Here is a 15,039-nt window from a genome sequence, read left to right on the forward strand (position 1 = left end):
GGTCTTATTCAGTGTAATAAGTCAATATTACACTATCAAGCAAATGCAAAGAAGGAGTGAGTAATATGTACTGTGTGTCCCTGAGGTCTGTACGCGCTCGTGGGCGTGACGCTCTGACGCAACGCTCCGAAACGCACCGCTCCAGACAATAAAGGAGAGCGCGTGAATGTGAGAGATCGCGCACACTTTGGCTGTCACTGGATCTCCGCAACACTAAAGCACAGCATCAACATGGGTATGTGCATTTCAACACTGTATTTGCAATTGTTTTCAACCTGGAGATGCTAGAGTTATGATTGTTTACTATTTATCACTTGTATCTCCATCCATATTGTCTGTTTTTGCATCACGCTACAAAAAGTTTGATGGTGTTGTAGTTGCTCTCTCTCTCTCTCTCTCTCATCTCTCTCCTCTCTCTCGCTCTCTCTATTTGTTCTGACTTTTTAAAAAACTTGTGAATGTGTAACCATAAAGGTAATGCATAATAAATCCGTCATATTAAATAATACAGTTTTGAATAAAGCCAGGTGGCCATTGATTTTACTACATTAAGAATATTTTAGGTTACCTGTTTTTCAACACTTTACACCTAGATATTGATAGATTTTAAATGCATTTATTATGCTAAACTTTATTCATTCATTTATTGTGTGTGCATTGGTTTTGTCCATGATGGGTCAAACGCATCATCTACGATGAAATGCACTTGCTTTTAATTTCTTAACATCAACTACTGTAATTATTTACAGCCTTTATTGAGCACAAAATATTAAATTCAGCAGTTTTATTTACTGCAGTTCTTCATCTCCACCTGAGACACTGTTACATTCACTGAAGCATCTCTGTTGGATTGGCTTAAATGAATAGTACACTGTGGTCAGTTATACAGTATGGTGTTATTATATGGCATGTAATGAGTGCTGGGTGTGTGTCAGGTTTATGTAGTGTGTCATAAACTCACTATGTACTGTACTTTCCACGGCTGCATGTGAACGTTCTTTGAAGAGTCTCAGTGAATGAGTTTATATGGCATGCAAACATTATGTCTATAGAGCTACAGACAGCTGTTTACCATGCAAATATTTACCAAGGGTCATAATGATTTAAATAGTACACCAAAAATAGTGACCGTACCATAAAGGGAAAATTACAGCAAGGAATTTCATGAGGGAGGAGAATCAAAGACTCATTATTTCACTCACCTCCTTATAAAAGCTGCTCTCACTGGTTTGATATTGTTTTATTCATGCTTTGCTCGTTGAAATGTGTGAGCAGATTGTTTGTGGCTGGAGAATACTGTGCAGGTTTATCCTGACAGAGCGTCTGCTCTACATATGCATTCATATCAACAGCATCAGTCAGTCTGAAAGCTAAACAGAGGTGTGTAAGCCAGCAATGAGACCCCCCCGACACAGACTTCTCTTTAGACCAGACAAATAAAGCTGGTAAAGATTACGACACGGGTTTACTGATAGAAAACAGAGAACACCCCACTGGGCACATTCCTCATTAAACACACACACACACACACACACACACACACACACACACACACACACACACACACACTCTCTGTTTGGTCTGAAACTAATTTTCTGACCACAGGGTTGTTAGTTTACGACACACTAACACACACACACACACACCTGCATTCCCATGAGTCTCTAGTAATTTGAAAGTCCATCCATCTCTCTACCTTTCTCTCTATTCAAGATAAATGGATTGACTAAGAATCCCCAAACTTTCCATTAATATCACATAGTCCAGATGTTTGACAAAGACCATCACAATATTGTATAAAATGCTGTCATTTCAGAATTTTTGCTAAGATATTCCATCTCATTACAACATTTTGCCCTCCAAAACAATTCAGGACATAAATGAAACACTATTTAATGACAGCCTATAATCTTTTGCTAATTTTACTAAAGTGTTAGTTTATTTAAACAAGACCCACATTTTTAGGGTATTATCAAGAGATTATTGAAATCTTGAGAAGGACAGACAATGAGACACTCTGAATTTTTTATGTAAGTCTCACATAATAATAAAATATTATTTCATTTTCATTTTTTATAGTGTTATTAATTTCATAAATATGTATTTATTTTATTAATAATAAAAGGACAATACCAATTTAAAACAACTTAAAAAGCATATGGGAAGGATTAAATAAGAGAAACTTTATATGTTGAGATGATTTAGAACTGAATTACTGAGTGTCGGCGGTCAATCACAGACATGTCTCAATGAAGTGTCCTTGAAGATGGCATCTGTTAAACATAAACCACATGCTTCCATGTGCAATGCATTCTTTACAATTGTATCTCCTTCCAGACTCTCCTAGAAACATTCAAAGCATCTCAATATCAACAGACCTGAAACACACTTTGTGTCATTGTAATACAATAGTGGGTTCCTTGATCGGTATATTGTTAACTTAAAATTGCTTTAAGACTGCAGGTTTCTTAGCTTTCCAGATTTACTGAATCATGGCTTTTTGTTGTTGTTTTTTATTATTATTGTGTACTTATAAACCCACTGTAACCAAACACTTATTGTGACTTTTATTCAAAACACAGCAGGGAATATAAGTGAAATTCCTTTCTTCCAGGGCGATGTCTACTTAAAGCATTAAGAGTGAATGTATTCAAACCTCACCTCAAGGAAATATCCTGAAAGTAAACAGAGCATATGGGGAATGCTCTTATGCTATGAAAGGCATGCTCATAAATGATGGTCAACAGGGAGGTCACACTTTGTCTAAATTTTAGAAGAAACCTTTTAGAAGAACCAAGTGCAGTTGCATAATTGCAGTGACATATATACAGTATATATATATATATATATATATATATATATATATATATATGTACATGTATATGTATGTAGGACGAGTCTTACTTTAATTCATTGATTAGATGGTGATGTGTGTCATATATAGTTACAAAGCCTAAAACATTGGGTTGAGGTGCGTTCTAAATTTGCACAGTTGCTATTTGTATTATATTACCTATTTCCAGAAGAAAATTCAATAAAACAGTTGTTAACAACAACAACAACAAACATTGTAAACATTGTAAACATGTAAACATGTACTCATTCATAAAGTCATTTGTTTAATTCCTGAATGAATCAGTGTTTATGAATGAACTTTGTTAAATAAATAATTCAATGAGAGACTTATTAAGACAGTCACTTGTCGCCACCTACTGTAAACACCAAAGTAACCTACAGAAATAATTACTTAAAAATCCTCACCACGCACACAGTTTGTAACACAAGTGCAATGATACAAACAGCAGTTTGACCAGTCAGATCAAAAGTCATGGTTTTTGTTAAGCTTCAGGTGATGTTTATGCAGACAGAGCAGTAAAGATCATTTATCCTGTTCTCACTCAGCTCTGGACATTGGCCCTGGGATCTGGCGTGTTCAGTTCAATAACACGGATCACCACACAGAGCGAACGGCACTGACCGGCTGATCGTACGGATGAGGGACAGGCCTTCACCATCAACCTGTACCTGAACTCCGGCTCTTACCAGCCCGGATACAGCCAGCTGCACATCACTGCAGAGACAGGTATGCCCAGAGATTATAACCTATTATTTTAATACCCCAGCTAACAGGGAACATTTTTTTTAAAATGTTTCTTTCAAAATTATGAACAAATATTCTTTCATTTATAGAAACATTCATTCAAAGTTATGATGGAATGTTTCTCCTGGAATGTTTTTAGTTTGGAAGTTCAACTGTTAATTTTTTTTTTTTTATGTTACAACTTGTTCAGGATGTTCAGAGAACATTTCAAATGGAACAGTACCATAATGTGTGCAAAAAATAGAATGTTCCCTAAACGTTCACACAACCAAGGAGGCAAAAACGTTTTTACATTTTAAAAACTGGATATTTTGAAGGTTATGGCAACATTCAGAAATTATGCATCACTACTAAAACAGGAATGTTATCAAAACATTCTACAGCATATTCATCGTTCAGAAGAAGTCTAAAAAACACTTGATTTTAAAAATAGCTGTGACAGCAATATAAAACTGTTTGTTAATAATCAGAATGATCAGTTCTGTTTTGGAAACACTCAAATGGCAGGGAATTCCCCTTACAGATATCTATGCAAACAATTCCAGAAGAAGCTATCTATAGTTCCTGCATTTCAAAAGGGATCAAGTTCATTCTTTATAAGTACTATAAAGAAATGAAACATAAATAGTCAACACGAGCAGTTGAGGAAGAAGGTTAACACTACAGAGGGAATGTCAGGGCTCTGTTGGACTTTCTGGTATTACAGATTCTGTCATGTTTTGGAGCTGGAGCAAGAGATAACATGAAAGAGATTAGTGAACACAAAGGGAGGCAGCAGTGTGTAAACGCTGGCGTTCAGACAGGAAAGACTCTGGCTCAGACTCAGATAACTCTTAATGTCAAGAAAACAAGACGATCTGGCGTGTTTAACCGGAATCTGTGATTGAGATATCACACAACTCCTTTAGAAGTTATCAAAGAGTCAAGTACAAAAACTATTGGTTTGGGTGCATGTTTAAAAAGTGCCTTTTGTCTTTCGTAGTGGCATGAGCCAAGAAACCACACAAACTTCTTTAGAAAGAGAATAATACGACTACTAGAAATAAGATATTTAGGAAATACTAAGTTTAAGTTTAATAATAAGCACCAAACTGTTTTGCAGAAAGTCAGAAGCATGCAGACCTCCAAACCTTCCATGAACGTCAGTGACAAGCAATTTATCTCACTGAAATAGAAACTGATGCACTTTTTCCATCCACATTTTTGGGATGTCTACATAAAAAAAAAAAAAAAAAAAACTAGATGCAAAACTTTAAGAGGAGCATAACATATTAAAATGCACATAAAAAACTCATCAGTCAAAAGATAACTGATGTTTAAGTGGGATCATCAAAAATGAAAAAAAAAACTGTCATCATTTACTCCACTTCAATGTTGTTTCAAAACTGAAAACAGGTTTGTGTTCTCTGCTGAACCAAAAGAAGATTAGACACATATACACACACACACACACACACACACACACACACACACATATATATATATATATATACATATATATTTATTTTTTTTATTTTGGTTCTCAAAGGAAACGGAAGACAGTGACACCCATTATAAAGCAGAATATGGCAGAAGAAGATTTGGAATGACACAAGGGTGAGTAAATTATGACTGAATTTTATTTCTTTTTTTTGGGTGGACTGTGCTTTTTTGTATTTTATAATGGGTGATTTTGTAGTGGGCGTGGCCACTCATCATGACACTTCAGAAACAAGTGTCATGGTTAGGAAAACATCTAGAAAAGTCATTAACTTGTATTTTCTTAGACCAAGACAAACTAAAACTCACCCAGATCAGAAGTTTTGTTGATTTTTATAGTACTGACGGGATAGTTCACACCGAGTGCTATCTGGATCGGAGTTCAAAGGAGTGCTTTTTCTGGAAAATGTCAACGTCTGAGCACATGGAATCGCAAGCATGTGTATGTGTACGTGGGCCCTGTAAACCCGAGGGTCCCAGTGACGAGATAACATTTCCAGAGACACAGCTGGAGAACATTCCATGGCCGTCGTTTCGGACTAAAGGGAGAGGGGATTTTAGTGTGCATTATGGAGAAATATTCTCGTTCAAACTGCTGATGTATCTGTGAAGGTCTTTAAGTCCAGAAACAATGTGAACTTGGTGACACATGAGGGGCCAAATTACATAAGCCTCAGACGAAACAAGGCATGCCCTAAAGAAACCCTTCATACCCAAAGCAGAAGATCTGTCCTGCAACCAAAGCATTTTTTTTTAAAACAGCAACATTATCGTGGCTGTTTTTCTAAAGATTCAGCATAAACTGGGCTGAATTATTTATGTTTTCTACTGAGCTTGTGAGTCAATGCATTCTGGGTTGCATATCCATGATTATACTAACAGGGCCATGAATGCTGAATCTGATTAGCTGATAAACTTTCTAAGGTGTGCAATTATTTTCGGGAAAAACGCACAGCGAACGTAGTTCCAGGCAGCTCTCTTGACAAACATACCGTTCCATAATCACTTTGCCTATTTAACTGTAATAACGGAAATTACAGGACTAACAAAAACAACAACATGGAAACAAAATAAATACACATGACATTTCTCACTAGCAAGGTACTAACAGCGCTGTTTAGACACGCTGCCGCAGAACACTGTTGAGTGTTCAATGGCTCAAGCCTCCATTACCAGCTTTAAAATGACATTTGGAACCAGCAAAAGAGGCGTTGGAAAGAGATCAGAGAAAATAATCCCTACTCACAAGATAGCGATTTAAGTACAAAAACCAGACAAATCCCTTAAATATATCATCTGATCGATGTCTTGAGGTGTGGTAACCGTAGTATAAGCGGAATAATTGACTCCGGGCCGTTGAATTATTAGAAAAATAATGCACACCCGAGGTGCATCACCACCTCGGGTGTGCATTATTTTCCTAATAATTGAACGGCCAGTCGTCAATTATTCCTTATATATTACATGTAATGCTGACTAAATTAACATGTATGAAAAACATTTACTTTAAAGCAAATGTAGTTGTTCTTACTGATGTTCTTTTGTGAATAAAAATGAGAGCTTTTACCAAGGCTTCATTTATTTGATCAAAAATACATTTTTACAATTTAAAATAAGGGTTTTCTATGTAAACATATAGTAAAGTGTAATATAATTCCCGTGATGCAAAGCAAAATTTTCAGCATCATTACTCCAGTCTCTAGTGTCAAATGATTCTTCAAAAATCATTCTAATATACTGATTGCTTGCTTATTATCAGTGTGTTTTTTTTTTTTTCTTGATGCTATGATAAAATAAAAAGTTCAAAAGAAACAGCATTCATTTCCAATATAAAGCTTATACACAGCTTTACTCTTCTAAAACAGTTATTTAAAAATTGGAAAAAATTTGGGAAAATTAAAAATATGTATAGAACTTTCCTGATCACTTTCTAAGTGACCCATACACAACATTTAATCATATTTTGGGTAATTTCCATAAAATTGCATTTAAAAAACTATGCAAACCACACATACACACATCTTCCATAAACTTACATCCGGAAAGAGCATGGATTGCTCAGTGCTCAGTAATGAAGCTCAGTTTGGTTTTGATTGTTTTTTGCTGATTTAGTTCTGATGGTTTGACAGGCCCTCAGCCGGAGGAGCAGTATGGCACCAGGGCCGTGTTTGGTCTCAGTAATGAGATCAACGACACATGCTGGAGTGCGGCTGTGAGCAGTCCGCCCGGAGGACACCGTATGTCTTTTCTGTCTGCACCGCTCCAGACGCTCCCATCGGCCGGTACGTCCTGACTCTAGATGAGCGCATCCAGTTCGACTTCATACTCCTCTTCAATCCCTGGTGCCCAAGTGAGTGAGAACAGATGCGTTTGGGTGTTCCTCTCGCACACGCCTTAAGGTTATAGACACGGATATCCTGTTCTTTATATGAACTGATGACAAAGACAGATGAGTAAGATCTCTGCGTACTCAACCCATGATCTGATTTACAGGAGATGTGGTCTACATGGACAGCGAGGAGAAACTGGCCGAGTACGTTCTGGCCCAGGATGGGATCATCTTCAGGGGCGATGCTGAATACCCAGTCCCTTTGGCCTGGTATTTTGGACAGGTACCAACAAACACAATTACACATGTTCATGATCTAGCTGTGCTCGATACACTGAGCTCATCTCCTAAAAAACATAAACGAGTAAGACAGCAGAGACACGAATGAAGGTAAATAAGCTGGTGAGGAACATTTCACATCTCAAAACATCCAAATCAGTGTTATTTTAGTGTGTTATTTCTTGCTATCAAAGTATTTATTATTAGTTTTTTTTTTAGTTTTTTTTTTTATATTTTTTGTTTTTGTTTTTTTTTTTATTTTTTTTTTTTTTTTTTTCTGCTTATATTGCATTAATTTTAATTTAAGTAATTTTTGTCTTAAAAATTCTGTTTTGCATTTTTTTTTAATATGTCTGAATTTATTTATATGTTTTATTATATGAAATAAAAATGAAAAAAAAATTGCCTTGGCAACTAACTGGAATAATATATGTTTTATAAAATATATAATGAATTTTTTTTTTTTTTTTTTTTTTTTAATTGAAATTTAAATGACATATAAGAAAAAATATTTTTTAATATACATTATATTATATTTTAAAATATTAAATATTTATTTTAAATATAATTTAAAAATTATATACATATTTATTTTCTATATTTTATTTGGTTTCTGTTTGATATTTATTTCATTTCAATTAACATAAATGTTTTTTTTTATGTTTTGATGTTTTAGTTTTTAGTTAACAATGACCACACTGAATCAAATCACCCACCACATCAAAAATCTTGAAGAAAAGTCTGTTTTTGGTATCATTAAGATTTTTTGGCATTGTAAATATGAGTTCATGTTGTGATCTCTGGTTTTTGATTGCAGACTTTACAGCACAGTTTGAGACATTGTTGAGATCTCTCCTGAAACTTTAGTGAAGAAACATGTGAGATTACTGATGCAAAACATCCTAGATGCCAGGAGTTTCAGAAAGTTATCATGTGTTCTCCCCATTTAATCTAATTGCTTGCTGGATCTCAGATTTTCCATTGCTAAAGGCATTTTTGAGGAAAAATACCTTTTGAAAATGGTTTTACAGATTGTAAATATGCATTACGTGTGTGCAGATGTGATTGTAATGTGCATTATTTGCATGTCGACTGTATCTCTGTCATGTTTGTAGTTCGAGGAGGGCATACTGGACACTTGCTTTAGAATCCTGGACATGAATCCTAAACACAGAAGGAACCCTGGGAAGACTGTTCTGGACGCAGAAACGTCATTTATGTCACAAGAGTGCTGAGTGCTATGGTCTGTACTCTAATTCTGGAAAGAAATAAGTAACATTGCTTAATTAATTAACAAGGATGCATTAACTTGATCCAAAGTGACAGTAAAGACATTTATAATGTCACAAAAGATGCTGCTCATTTGAAACATGAAAAATAAAATGTATCCCAGTTTCCACAAAAACATGAAGCAGCACAGGTGTTTTCAGCACTGAGGATAGTAAATGTTTGTTAGTTAGCAGACATTAGGATGATGTTTTCTCATTCCCTACGCAGATCAACCAGCAATGACCGGGGACTACGGCGTGCTGGAGGGCTGCTGGAAGGACACGTTTGAAGGCGGCGTGAGCCCCATGTCCTGGAGAGGAAGTGTTCAGATCCTGAGGACATGGAGCAGCACTTCCTGTCTGCCGGTGCGCTACGGCCAGTGCTGGGTGTTTGCAGCCGTCGCCTGTACAGGTATTATAAAAACACAAAACATGCTTTAAAAGAAGCTAAAACCATTAAAGGTCATGAGAATTTCTGTAATGAGTATGATTTTTTTATTTTTATTTTTTTGTTTTTATGTATTTCATGGTATAAGTTATTATTTTTTTTTTTTTTTAGTATATTTTTTTTATGTTTGGTGCATTTCAGAATCAGAATCAGAAGAGCTTTATTACCAAAGTATGACGACACAAGAATTGACTTGACGACAGGAGCTTCCAGGGTAGAAGAAAGTACAACATAGTGCAGACATACATAGGAATAACACAGAAGGGATGTAATATAACACTAATATAAAAAAAGAAAAACAAAACATTAAATAATGTATTATATATATACAGAAATAGGAAAAATGTAATTGTTTAGATAAATGTACAGGTATGTTATTAGTGTGCAGATATGTTATTTACAAAGTGTGCAGTTTAATATAAATATGTCAGATAACTATGTTAGTTGTGATGGACATTGTATAAATATGAAGATTAACTGTTCAGGTTGAATAAGGGCTGCGGGAAAAAAAAAAATGTGCCTGGCTGTTCTGGTGGTCAGTGCTCTGTAGCGCCGACCAGAAGACCAACAGTTCGAAGAGAGAGTGGGCTGGGTGTGAGGGGTTCAAGGTGATTGCTTTTTAGCCCTTTTCCTCAGTCTGGAGGATGTAAGGATCTTGGAGGCTGGGCAGAGGGGCACCAATGATCCTTTCAGCAGTCCTGACTGTCCGTTGCAGTCTCTTGATGTCTGATTTGGTAGCTGAACCAAATCAGATAGTTATGAATGAACACAGCACAGACTCAATGATGGCAGAGTAGAACTGTTTCAGCAGCTCCTGTGGCAGATTGAATTTCCTCAGCTGGCGAAGGAAGTACAACCTCTGCTGGGCCTTTTTCACAATGGAGTCTATGTGAGTGTCCCACTTCAGGTCCTGAGAGATGGTCCAAGGAACCTGAATGACTCCACTGCAGTCCATAGTGCTGTTTCATGATGAGTGATGTGGGGGGAGTGCAGGGGGGTTCTCCGAAGTCCACTATCATCTCCACGTTTGAGAGGTCAGCTCAAGGTGTTAAGACGCACCAGAAAGCCCGCTCTTTAACCTACTGTCTGGTAAAAGCAGACTCATCTCAGCCTAATGAGGCCGAGAATGTAGTGTTGTCTGCGAACTTCAGGAGCCTGACAGAGGGTCCTTGAAGTGCAGTCATTACGTGTAGAGAGAGGGAAAACCATGGGGGAGAGAACACATCCTTGGGGGGCGCCAGTGCTGATGCTGAGTTTGCCCAGCCAAATAGCGCTGCCCTGTTGGCAGGAAGCTGACGATCCACTGACAGAGGAGGGGTTTTATGGGGGGGCGGCGGAGAGCTGGGGGAGGTTCTAGGAGAGATAGGTCAGGCAAGAAGGGATGAAAGGCCACACCTGAAAGCCACAAATAGGAGCCTCTTCGGAATTCCCAGGTCTGGCCGAGGTGTTGGGACGGATGTAATGCAATACCATGTTGACTGCATCATCCACAGACCGGGGTGCTCTGGAGGGCAAAATAGAGAGGAGCCAGCCAAGGGGCCAGTGATGTGGCCTTCAGGGAGGCCAGGACCAGTCTCTCAAGTGTCTTCCCTTCTGTGCCACAGACGAGAAACGGACAGATCTGTAGTGCGTGTGAATGCCAGGTGGATTTGGGCTTTTTAAGGGCTCGACATGATGGTGGAGGGTGAGAAGCTCCAATGATCCGTTTGGAAGAGCGTGTGTGAAGATGGGGGCCAGTGTGGTCCCAGCACAGACGGTTAAACAGCAGGTGACACACCATCTGGGCCTGAAGCTTTTCTAGAGTTTCAAGCACAGCTGAATGGTGTGTGGGGGGGGGGGGGGGGGTGGTGGTTGTGCAGTGGCGTGGTAAGGTGAAATGTGTGATGTGCATAGCATAGCGGGAGGGGGGTGGAAGACTATCGTTTGCAAATCTGCAAGAATCACACGTTCAGATCGGTCAACAAGTTTTTGATTCTCCACAGACTGTGGGGGGTTTGTATTGTACATGGGGATGTGTCCGCCGACCAGGCCAGAACTGACACTGGATCGTAGCTGACAGCGCTTTTCTCAGATGGGTAAGTGTTTTAGCCACTCTGATCTCCTTTGTTAGTCCTGTTTCTGGCCCCCTGGTTATACAAGAATTTATCCCCACTGACTGTACGGCATCCTCTTTGGTGTGGACAACGCTGGTTGAGTTTCCCAGTAAACCATGGTTTATCATTATTAAATGATAAGAAGTGCCGGGTAGGAATGCAACATATCCTCACAGACACTGATATATGAAGGTACAGTCTCTGTGAGCGCGTCCAAGATCTGTGGCTTGCCTTCAAAACACACTCCATCAGTGAGGTCAATAACAAGTGTAAAATCACTCTCGGCTATCATTAGCCCATCTTTTTAACAGGCCGTCAGTGTGGCTGTCTCCGCCTGTAGGTCAGTATTAGATGAACCAAACAGTGATTAGAGAGCCCTAAAGCTTGCTGGGGGACAGAGTGATATGGCATCATTGTATTGCTGGGGAACAGTGATCCAAGATAGTGCTGTCTCGGGTGGACACGTAATGTGGGCTGCTGTATTTTGGCCAGTTCACGGGAGAGATTGAGGATGAGAGATTTGATTTGTGTTAAAATCTCTAAGAAGTTATTCAAATAGTGTCTGGGTACCTTTGCTCCTTTTCAGTTATTTGTTCTTTAAAATTGTTGTAAGGTAATTGATTAGAAACTTAGTTACAATTATGGGTTTCTGTGCTGTGTCTAAATGCAGACAGATTGAATGAAGCAGGTTCTTGTGTTGTCCTCAGTGGTCTCGCGCTCTGGGAAGCCCATGCAGGGTGGTAACAAATCTACTATTCTGCCCATGATACCAACAGCAACCTTGTTTATCGGGGGAGCGCTATCTCAACGAGAAAGGAGAAATAGAGAGCAGCACCAGAGATATGATATGTCTAGAAGAAACCACAATCTGTCATCCAAACCGTGTTTTAAAACCCTTCTATAAAAACAAATACATACAACGTAGAATTTGTTCAGTCAATCAATATAAATAAAACTACAGGAAAAAAACAAAAAACACACGTATTTCGACACTTCACAAGTCTGGAAATGGCATTATATTGGGACATTCAACAGCGTTTCTGCTGTAAGGAACTACCACTGCTCGGGTCGAGAGCTTGGATGACGCGACCCGATCTCCTCCGGGTTTTGATGGCTGGCAGGCGAGTGACCCGACGCCGCAGGAGAAAAGTGAAGGTGTGCAGAGCCCTCTTTTCTTTCTGACATACAGAAAATCAAACATCCTAAACTTAAAGGGATAGTTCACCTGAAAAAGAAAATTCATGAATTTTCATGAATTTTCATGAATTTTCTTACCAGTGATATTTTAGTTTCACTGAAATAGTTTATATATAGTTATATATAATAGATTAGATATATTATATATATGTTTTCATTAATATAAGTATGTATGAAGATTTACTATTTTAAATCATGGTTATTTATTTAGAAATGGTTGATGTACGGTATATTTACAGATTACATTGTAACTTTTTAGAATTTTTTTCGTGTGTGTTATTTTAGTAGTTTTTTGTGCATACGATATAGCTTTTATTAAACTTGTATTTAATTTTTAGGTTTATTGCTTTAGTGCAGCAAGTTAAAACCCAATTAAAATTAAGAAATAATAGCAGATGTTTTTTTTTGGATTTTATTTCAGTTACCCTTTTTTATTTCAAGTCAGAAAAATAATTTGAATGGGTTTGTGTTTAGTTTGTCGTTTTAGTTCACTGTTTATTAGTATTTTTTGTCTTGTTGTTCGCCGTACAAAAGATCAAAATGCGTTAGATATTTTTTTGGATTTTATGTCATTCCCTACCTTTTATTTTATTTCAAGTCATACAATAATTATATTTCATGGTTTCTTTGTCGTTTTAGGTTACAGTTTAGTTCACTGTTTTGTCAGTATTTTTGGCTTGTTTTCGAGTACAAATATCAAAATGGTATATCATTTTTTTTTGGATTTTATTTCCAGTTTACCTTTTTAGTTTTATTTCAAGTCAATAAACACTACCTTTTTTCGTATTCTTCCAATGGGTTTTCTTGTGTTTGGAGGTGTTCTCTGCACGTTTTTAGTTCACTGTTTATTACGTAGTTTTTGTTCTTTTGTTTTTCCCGGGAGTACAACATATACTTTATTTTTTATTGAAACCTCTATGACTTTCTGAAACGTACTGAGACTGACGAAGACTTACAAGGCATCTTATTTACGTCTCATTTGTTCTGAAACGATCAAAATTCAAGTGAGTTTACTGCTTACGGAAACAAGAAAACTATGAGTAGTCAATATACCGTATCAGTCCACAAGGGAAAACTTAATTTCTTCTTACACTATTGGGCAGTTATTTTTTTCTTCAAGATACTCTTGTTCGAACCAAAAACTCACTTTTAATTTGATCTAAAAAAAGATTCAGAAAACAAAAAGTTAAATTCTGTAATTTATTGCTTCATCAAGTTACATGTATCTTGAGTTAAGAATGTTTAGATACTGCAAAAAAAAAAAAAAAATCATTTTTAGAAGTGTGTCATCATTTAATCACCCTCAATGTCAAACCCCAAATTTGTGGTTTAATCTTTTGAACAAAACCTAGAGGTTTTTCTGTCCCCTCCATTGAAATTCCAGGTACAAACACCAATACGTACAAGATCTAAAAATAATCTGCAATGAAGGCAAAATATAAATCAGATGAACTTCTAGATTAAAGTCTGTGTGAAAAGATACAAATTGCTTATATGAACGATATAACTTAGGCTAAAATAAGCTGAGATGTGTGGTTCTGTCTCTCAGGCGTGTTCTGCTGTGGGCCAGTTTCCTGTGCGACGATTTTTTTATAAAAGAGGGCGAGCTCACCCTTAAATACGATGCTCCGTTTGTGTTTCGCGGGAGGTGAACGCAGACTTAGTTTACACCCTGAAAAGATAAACGATGGGAGCCACAAGCAAAATTGTGTCACATGACCAAAAAGTGTGGGCAGAAGATCAGCACCAAGAGCGGTAGGCCTCGAGATGCGAGAGAGGAAGACAACTCACACACCTTGTACGCAGGGCAACTATCCTGAAGGTCGGGAACACTCGAACGAAAAAGTGCACTTCCCTTCCTATAGCCATGCACGTGGTGAAGACGAGGTTGACCAAAAGGTGAGTTTGCGATGACCGTCTTGCAGGTTCTGCGGAGGAGACCGGAGGCAGGTTTTCGAGAAAGCAACCACCAGAACAAGATGCTTCAGCAGAAAGGCAACCCTGGGCTGCATATCACACTCAAGCTGTCGATGGGGACGTCAGGATGTAGGGCACTGGGTGAGCACTGTGCTGACCGTGCTTGTGCAATAGTCAGCCAAACAACACAGAGGAGGAATAAGGAAGGATGATCGGTCTGCGTGGTGTTGGCTCACGTGCACCGTAGAAGGGTCATATACCGGAGAGCAGTACGGGCCGACGAGGTAGTGCACGGTTTTAAAGACCTGCTGAATGTGGAACTGGCACCTGGAGGAGGTGAGCGGCCAGAACTACATTTTGTGCACCGATATTTGAAAAAACTCTTTCAGCGGCATCCAGAAGTACATGGCTTGGTTGCATTACTTCAG

At 37.9% G+C, this 15,039-nt stretch overlaps 1 pseudogene; it reads left to right on the top strand.

Annotated features, from left to right (window-relative positions):
• Positions 1 to 231: 231 nt before the first annotated feature.
• Positions 232 to 14,823, top strand: LOC122137572 (annotated as a pseudogene).
• Positions 14,824 to 15,039: the final 216 nt, after the last annotated feature.

The sequence above is a fragment of the Cyprinus carpio genome, chromosome B6, assembly GCF_018340385.1.
Source record: "Cyprinus carpio isolate SPL01 chromosome B6, ASM1834038v1, whole genome shotgun sequence".
Lineage (NCBI taxonomy): Eukaryota > Metazoa > Chordata > Actinopteri > Cypriniformes > Cyprinidae > Cyprinus > Cyprinus carpio.